Genomic DNA, 9,178 nt, shown 5'->3' with positions numbered 1-9,178 from the left:
TAATACTTATATCAGATTTAGGTCTCAGGGTCTGCTAGCCTCATATAATGACTTGGGAAATATTCACTCCCCTTCAGTAGTCTAGGACAGTGGTCGGCAAACTGCGGCTCGCGAGCCACATGCGGCTCTTTGGCCCCTTGAGTGTGGCTCTTCCACAAAATACTGACTTTTGCGCATGGGCCACGAAGTTTCAATCGCACTGTACGTGTGCACCCACACATGGTATTTTGTGTAAGAGCCACACTCAAAGAGCCAAAGAGCAGCATGTGGCTCGCGAGCCACAGTTTGCCGACCACTGGTCTAGGAGAACTGCGTGGTAATTTGTTTGCATCCTGTTTCCTAATATCAATTATTCTGGCTAGAGGTTTATAAGTTTTATTGATCTTTTCAGAGAACAAGCTTTTGGTTCCATTGATTATCTGTTTTTATAATTTGATTTTATTTCTGATCTTTTTTTTCTGCTTGCTTTAGATTTCATTTGCTCTTTTGCAAAATTTTCTTAAACTGGTTGGTGAGAGTCACTGATTGGAGATTTTTCCTTCTTTCCAATAGGTGTTTAGTGTTATAAAATTTCCTCTAAGTATTGCTTTAGTTGCATCCTCAACCTTAGATATGTCGTATTTTTATTTTCATCCAGTTTAAAATATTATCTAATTTCTCTTTTGATATTTTTCCTATAAGCCAACAGTGATTTTGTAGTTATTTCATTTCTAAATATTTGGGGATTTTCCACATCATTGTTACTGATTTCTAATTTGATTCCACTGTGGCCAGATAACATACCCTGTGTAATTTGAATTCTTTTAAATATATTGAGGCTTGTTTTATAGCTCAGAGTATGATCTCTTTTAATAAATGTTCCATGTGCAGTTGAAAAGAATGTATTCTGCAAGTTGTTTGGCAGAGTGCTCTATAAATGTCAACTAGGTCACATTGGTTGATAGTGTTTGTAAGTCTTCTATATCTCTACTGATTTTCTGTCTGATATTTCATTAAGTTGTTAACAGAGGGGCGTTGATAATTGTGGATTTGTCTGTTTATCATTACACTTTCGTCTTCATGTATTCTACACTTGATCTTGGCCAAAAGGCCAAGAAGCAATATCTTCATGCATTTGGAAGCTTTGTTATTTTTTTTTTAAATGCAGTCAATTTTATTTTCCTTAAACCACAAAATAGAGTCTTTGGTTGTAAAAACATCACTAGTTACAGTCTTGCCAAGAGGTCCCAGCTGGGGAAGGGGCAGTTAGTCTGTGGCCAGAACTCCTGAGGGGTCTCTAAAATGCTAACACCCAGATTAAAAAACTTGGGGCAAGGGTGGTGTTGGTGCTGGCAGGCCTCTAGGAGGGCACTGGGCCCAGGCCTCCGTGCCCCAGCCACAGGGGGCGGCGGCTGCTGCACAGGCCCATGGCGTCTGGTGAGGGCCTGCCCAGAAGCACCAGGGCCACCTCTCCATCCCCCTCCTGCAGGCCAGGGCTGGGAGACGGCTCCTGGGATCTCAGTTCCTCAGCAAAATCTGGGACTGCATGTCATATGGAAGCTTTGTTATTAAGTGCATAAATTACTAGATTTGTTATAGCATCTCGATGAATTGAGCCTTTTCCCAGTATGATACAGCTCTGTATTATTTTTTGCACTACAATGACTTTGATATTAATTATGCCACTCCAGTTTTCTTTTGATTAGTATTATCATGTATCTTTTCCCATCCATCTTTTAAACTTTTTAAAAATTAAATTTATTGGGGTTACATGGGTTGATAATAACATTACATAAGTTTCGGGTATGAATCTATACAATGACGTCTGTATAGTCTATACTTGACCCCTGTACCCTCTTTGTCCTCTACCCTTCTTTCCTTCTGGTAACCCCCATTCTGGTGTCTGTATCTTTGAGCTTTTCTTTTGTTCATTTGTTCCTTTTGTTTTATATCCCACAAGTATAAGTGAAATCATACAGTTCTCCTTTTCTGAATTATTTCATTTAGTATAATACTCTCATGATCCATCCATGTTATCACAAATGACAATGTTTCTTCTTTTATATGGCTGAGTAGTATTTCATTATAATACTAGAGGCCCGGTGCATGAATTTGTGCACCAGTGGGGTCCCTTGGCCTGGCCTGTGGGATTGGGCTGAAATTGGCTCTCCAATATCCCCGTAGGGATCCTGGATTGCGAGCGGGCACAGGCCAGGCCAAGAGACCCCACCGGGGCGCAATCAGGGCTGGGGAGAGATGCAGGAGGTTGGCCAGCTGGGGAGGGATTGTGGGAGGGCTCCAGGGTGTGTCCGGCCCATCTCGCTCAATCAATCGGCTGGACCCCAGCAGCAAGCTAACCTACCAGTTGGAGCATCTGCCGCCTGGTGGTCAGTGCATGTCATAGTGAGCGATTGAACAGCCTTAGCATATCATTAGCATATTACGCTTTGATTGAACAGCCAACCCGACAGCTGGACACTTGATGTACCACATCTTCTTTATTCAGTCATCCAAAGAAGGAAACTTAAGTTGTTTCCATGTGCTAGCTATGTGACTAATGCTGCAGTGAACATAGAGGTACGTACATCTTTACAAGTAAGTGTTTTCAAAATTTTCAGCTATACTAGTATACCCAGAAGAGGAATTTCTGGGTCATATGGTAGCTCTATTCTTAATTTTTGCTTTTACCTCCCTTGCCTTTGTGAACGGGTTTACAAAAAACTCCTCTGAGACCATGGTCCGTAAGTTTAGTGCCTATGTTTTTTTCTATGTATTTTATTGTTTCAGGTCTTATATTTAATCTTTAATCTATTTGGTGTTAGACAGCAGTCTAGTTTCATTCTTTTAAATGTGGCTTTCTAGTTTTCCCAACACCATTTATTGAAGAAACTTTCCTTTCTCCATTGTATGTTTTTGGCTCCTTTGTTGAAAATTAGCTGCCCATATGTGTGTGTGGGTTTATTTCTGGACTCTCAATTCTGTCCATAAACCTGTGTTTTGCCAAAATCATACTGTTTTGATTACTGTAGTTTTATAGTATAATTTGAAGTCAGGGAGTATGATGCCTCTGGCTTTATATTTTTTTCTCAGGATTACTTTGGGTATTTGGGGTCTTTTGCGCTTCCATCCAAATTTGAGTATTTTTTTTGTTCCGTTTCTGTGAAAAAATGCCATTGGGATTTTGATGGGGATTGCATTAAATCTGTAAACTGCTTTAAGTAAGATGGCCTTTTTAATATTAATTTTTCCAGTCCATGAACACAAAATATCTTCACATTTCTGTGTATTCTTCAATTTCTTTCAACAGTGTCTTATACTTTTCAGTATACAGGTCCTCACCTCCTTTGTTAAATTTATTACTAGGTATTTTATTCTTTTTGTTGCAATTGTTAATAGGATTGTTTCCTTCATTTCTCTTTTTGATATTTTATTGTTAGTATATAGGAACACAGTGGATTTTTGCATATTGATTTTGTATCCTGTAACTTTATTGTACTTGTTTATTATTTCTAACTAGGGGCCCAGTGCACGAATTCATGCACATCAAGGCTGCGGTGGGCACAGGGGCAGGTCTTGGCCCATCCTTTGTGCCCCCACCCGGCCCCTCCCACCACAGCCTCCAGTCCGCTGTCCACTGGCAGTCTCGCTCCCACCGCCCCCACACGCTGATGGCACTGGCTCTGCTTGCACCGCTGATGATGCTGAGTGATTGGGACCGGTGCCAGGCACCGGCAGCAGGTGCGAGCAGCAGCTCTGGCACCAGCTGTGGGTGTGAGTGGGACCAGCGCTGGCAGCAGCTGCCAGAGGTGGCTGCTGGCCCCGATCACCCCTCAGGAGCAGGGGGAGGTGGAGAATCCCTGAGGGGCGATCGGGGCCGGCAGCCACCACTTGCACCCACTTATGGCGCTGAATGATCGGGGCCACCGCTGGGCACCGGCAGTGGGTGTGAGCGGCGGCTTCAGTGCCGGCAGCAGATGCGAGTGGAGCTGGCGCCAGCAGCAGGTGCAAGCGCCGGGTGGGACTGCGGTGCACGGAAGCGAAGAATTTTCAGTAACCACCAGAGGCTCGCCTTGATGACAGTGACGAGCACTCCGCCTTGGTCTGGCACACCCGCTCACCTGCTCTATAATCTAGTTGTGGCCGATGCCTGCCATGTTCCGCTCTCTGCCGCCTGCTGCTGATGCCTGCCATGTTCCGCACGTGCCCCCTGGTGGTCAGTGCATGTCATAGCTACCAGTTGTTCGGTTTGGTTGTTCCGTGTTTGGTCTATTTGCATATTAGCCTTTTATTATATAGGATAGTTTTTGGTAGAGTCTTTAGGGTTTTCTATATATAGGAGCATGTCATCTGCAAATAGTAACAGTTTTATTTCTTCATTTAGAATTTGATTTGGGGAAATTTGTTTAAAAATATCAAGTTTTGGACACTTGACTAAAAAGGATCATAGACAGTTATAATTATTTTTAATGCCCTTTCCCTCAGACCTTTGGTATAACTACTTAATATCATATTCTGAAAAAACTTATAGTTTTCTGCTTCTGTCTGTAAGCCATCTTACACAAAGCTTTAAATATTTTTGTCTTTGTTTCCAGTAGAAGAGCTCCTTTTAACAATTCTTGTAATGAAGGTCTCTTGGTGGTAAATGCTCTTAGCTTTTATTTGTCTGGGAAAGCCTTTATTTCTCCTTCATATCTAAAGGATATATTGCCCTGGCTGGTTTGGCTCTTGGTCTGCAGACTGAAGGGTCCCAGGTTCAATTCCAGTCAAGGGCACGTGCCTGGGTTGCGGGCTGATTCCCAATAGCGGGTGTGCAGGAGGCAGCCAATCAATGATTCTCATCATTGATGTCTCTTTCTCTCCCTCTCCCTCCCTCTCTGAAATCAATAAAAATAAATAAATAAATAAATAAATAAATAAATAAATAAATAAATGATATCTTTGCTGGGTGTATTATCTTTGACTGATGGTTTCTGTCTTTCAATATTTTAAATATTCCTGCCTACTCCTATCTTATAATGTTTCTACTGAGAAATCTTATGATACTCTAATAGGGTTTTCTTTGCAAGTTACAGTCCCTCCCCCCCACCTGCAACCCCCCAGCTGCCTTGAGAATTCTTTCTTTGTCATTTAACAGTTTGAGTTAAATATGTCTTGGAGACCATCTTTTTACGTTGATATAATTAGGTGTTCTGTTAGCTTCCTCTATTCTAGACTTTAGTTCTTTCCATAGGGAAGTTCTCATTAATTTCTTTGAGTAGGCTCTCTATTCCTTTTCCCTCTGGTTTGCCTGTTACCCTTATGTTGCTCTTTTTGTATTGTGGGTGTTTTTTTTCACTATATTATTATTATCATTTTAAATATTTTATTGTATTGATTTTGGAGAGACAGGGAGGGAGAGGGGTAGAAAGATAAAAACATCAATGAAGAGAGAGTCATTTATCAGCTGCCTCCTGCATGCCCCCCATCGGGGATTGAGCCCCAAATCGTGCATATGTCCTGACCAGGAATTGAACCGATGACCTCTTATCCGTTGATGCTCAACTACTGAGCCACACCAGCTGGGCCTATATTATTGTTTTTAATGTCCAGATTTTATAATACAAGAATAGAACAGATCCCAGACTCAAGTTTATAAATTCTCAATTGGCTTGTGAGACCAGTTGGTATAGTTGTTATCTAATTTGGCTTCTGGAAGATTTCATTCAAATCCTCAGTGGTCATCTGATCAAATAATTTGTTTTTCTTTCCCAGCTCTGTCTCCTATTGCTCAGTTCTGGTCTGTGAGAGGGACAGAAACTTAGCACAACAATTCACACCTTTTTTCTTCTGCACCCACCAGGGCACTGTACTAATTTTTTGGCACGGGACATTAAACTTCTCAAAGTCAGCTACCATGCCAGCTTTTGCCGCATCGCCTTGTAGTAAGTCCAGTCGATAGATAGTAGGTGGGTTGTCAGGTAGAGTAGCCAACCTAGAGGTAAGGGTCTCATTCCAAGATTACAGGGAGTTAGCAATGGCCTTTCTGGCCTCAGGTTATGAAATATAGTAGTTAATGGTCCTAAGAGTAAGTTTTTGCATCTTGAGACCCCAGTGGCCCACAGTCCACAGCCCCTTATGTTGCTCTTTCTAATCAGTTTTCATAAGTTCTTTCATTGTTTAGTTTCTCTCTTCCTACTGGCTCATTTCTAGGTTTCTGTCTTTAGTTCACTAATTCCCTCTTCTGTCCTCTATTTCCAGTGGTCTCTGGTGGATTCATCTCCTCTATTGAGGTCTTCAACTACAGAATTTTTGCTTGGTTCTTTTATAGTTTTAGTTTGTTTGATAAAGTACTTCTGTTCATTAATTTTATTCCTGAGCTCTTTGGACTGTCTGAGTTTTCCTGTATATCGTTGAGTTTCTTTATAAGTGTAACCTTGAATTCAGTCACTTAAAATACTGCCTTCCAGCCCTAGCTGGTTTTGACTCAATGGGTAGAGCTGCGGACTGAAGGGTCCTGGGTTCAATTCTGGTCAAGGGCACATGCCTGGGTTGTGGGTTCCATCCCCAGTGTGGGGCATGCAGGAGGCAGCCAATCAATGATTCTCTCATCATTGATGTTTCTCTCCCTCTCCTTTCCTCTCTGAAATCAATATATATTAATAAATACATAAATAAAACACTGTCTTCCATGGCTTTGAGTTTCTGGAGATGTCATTTTTCTGTGCTCCCACTTATGGTTCCTGGTATTTGACAGATTGTTTTTCTGCCTGCGCCTTTGAGGTAGTATTCCTTCATGTTTACTGTTTTGCTCCTAACAGTTCAGCAGGTTGATAGGTAGGGTGCTTCCTTTTCACTGTGCTGTTTGGTATGTCTCAGCTTTACCATGCCCTGCCGGACTGTGGGGCACGGAGGCAAATTGGCTACCTTGTGCCTCCCCCTTCCTCCTTCCCTTAACAAAGGTCATTGGTGGCAGGACCTCTGTTTTAAGCCTTCCAGCTACCTCTACTTGGCTCTGTACTGATGAGGGGGAAGGGAAATGCCTTTTGGAGGGAAAAGTGCTTCTGCTCCTCTTACACTTCAGGCCCAGCTTCTCCACTGCTATCACACTCACTGGAGCCATGGGTGGCAATGAATTATGTCAGCAGCCAGCATTTGTTCTTCCCTTGTCCTGCTTCCTCCACTTGTTTCAATACGCCCACCTTCACATGTTCCACTGTGTGGATCTTTCAGATGTTTGTGGAGTAGGGATTCTTTATTTAGTTGTTAATGGAATCCTCTCACTTCATCATGATGCTGATGTCCCATCCTTTTTATTTTAAACTGTTTCTTCATATGTAAAGTGGGTTTCTTTTATGCAAATACAGCTGGGTCATGCATTTTTATCCAATTTGACAATCTCTGCTTTTTACTTGGGGTGTTTAGACCAATTATGCTTAATGTGCCATAGATGGATTTAAATGTATCATCTTTCTATTTTTTGTATTGATCACATTTGTTCATTTCCTTTTCCCTTCTCCTTTCTCTTGAATTAACTGAATGTCACTCTGTGATTCACTTTATCTACTTTATTGGACTATAAACTATAATTCTTTGTAGTGTTGTTTTAATTGTTGCTTTAGGGTTTATAGTATACATCCTTAACAAGAGTCTTTCCTCAGGTACACATCTACCAATTGGCATGTAAGAATATTACAGTGTACTTCATTTCACTTCTCCCTTTGTAATTGTCATACTTCAACATATGAATCCCATAATAAAACTATTTTTGTTTTAAACAGCCAGTAATCTTTTAAAGAGCTTTTTAAAAAGTGTACCTTACATTTACCAACATATTTACTATCTCTAGTACTCATTATTTTGTGTAGATCTATTTAACTTCCACTTGAAGGGCTTTTTTTTTAGCATGTCTTGTAATGTGGGTCTGCTTATGGTTTTCAGCTTTAGTGTGTCTGAAAAGATTTTAATTTTGCCTTCATTTTTAAGAAACTATTTATACTGATTATAGAATTCTAGATTCCCCCCCCCCTCCCCCCCCCCCCCTTTGCAACACTTAAATTTGCTGCAGTATTATGCACTGGCTTGCATTCCTGGAGTTCTTATCCTTTATTCCTCTATGTAATGTCTGTATAACATGGCCCCTGATTTCACCTTTGAGAATGTGATAGCTGATCAAAATTAACCCTGAATTTGGTCCACTTGAAGGGGGAGAACATTGCAGTCTAAGGCCCTAAAAATGTTTTAACTCATTGCCCTGTACTCCCTGACTTTCTAATGAGTCAGTCAATGCTTTTTTTTTTTTTTTTAATACTTTGAAGTCTGGTATTGCATGTTGGAATTTGTCACCTGCAATTTAGATACGATAACTCATTTAGCTAATTTAAGTGACTCCCTGACAGGGATGATAATGTATGTTGAAATACATCAGAGAGTGCTGCTTGACTTTGACCCAGCTATTTGAAGTGGAGAGCTAACAGATAATAGGTGTAGTGGTTGCAACGAAGAAATTACTAACATTGCAGGGTTTAAAATGACTGTCAGATTGTGACATCAAGTGGGTTTTTAGGGAAGGACTCCTTGCTGCCACCAAAAGGTCTGTGCAGAGTACTAGTACTGAAAGGGCAAGGGCTATGCCCTCCATCTTGCCTGTATCCTCCATGTTGGGGCCACGTGCGGCCTTCTTCCCAGAAGCCCAGGCCTCTGCTGGCCACGCCCGGGATTTTAAACTAATCAATGACAATCAAGGGAAGTGCGCGCCATAGATATGACCACATCCTGTGTAACAGGACCCGGCTTGCGCCTGGCCAATCGGCAGAGCACAGTCCTTTCTCCTCCCCTTACTCCGACCCCCCCCCCCCCCATATAACCGGTCTCTGGGTGGGGTTGGCTCTCTTGGCCACTTGGCTAGCCGATGTGTCGGTGAGTCTGGTGGATGGAGAGCTCAAGCTAGCTTGAAATACAGATTCTTATGCTTTTGCATCGGATTGGATGGCTCCCTGATGTGGTTTCTTGGGAATCTTGAAATCTGGGCATAACATTTGGGGGCTCGCCCGGGATTCCCAAGACCATGTAGGGACTCCCCCAATTCGTAGAATCTGCGTGGCCGCAGTAAGTGTCTGTATTCTGTTCTGTGTGCTTTATCTGTTCTGTGTGAGCTCACTTCTGAAATCTGTATCGCCCACATTGATCATGGACGCACATGGGGATCAAAGGGCGGGAGGAG

The sequence above is a fragment of the Myotis yumanensis genome, unplaced genomic scaffold, assembly GCF_028538775.1.
Source record: "Myotis yumanensis isolate MYYU_CA2020_CCGP unplaced genomic scaffold, mMyoYum1.0.hap1 SCAF_2, whole genome shotgun sequence".
Taxonomy (NCBI): Eukaryota; Metazoa; Chordata; class Mammalia; order Chiroptera; family Vespertilionidae; genus Myotis; species Myotis yumanensis.
Note: the sequence above shows the minus strand (reverse complement) of the source record.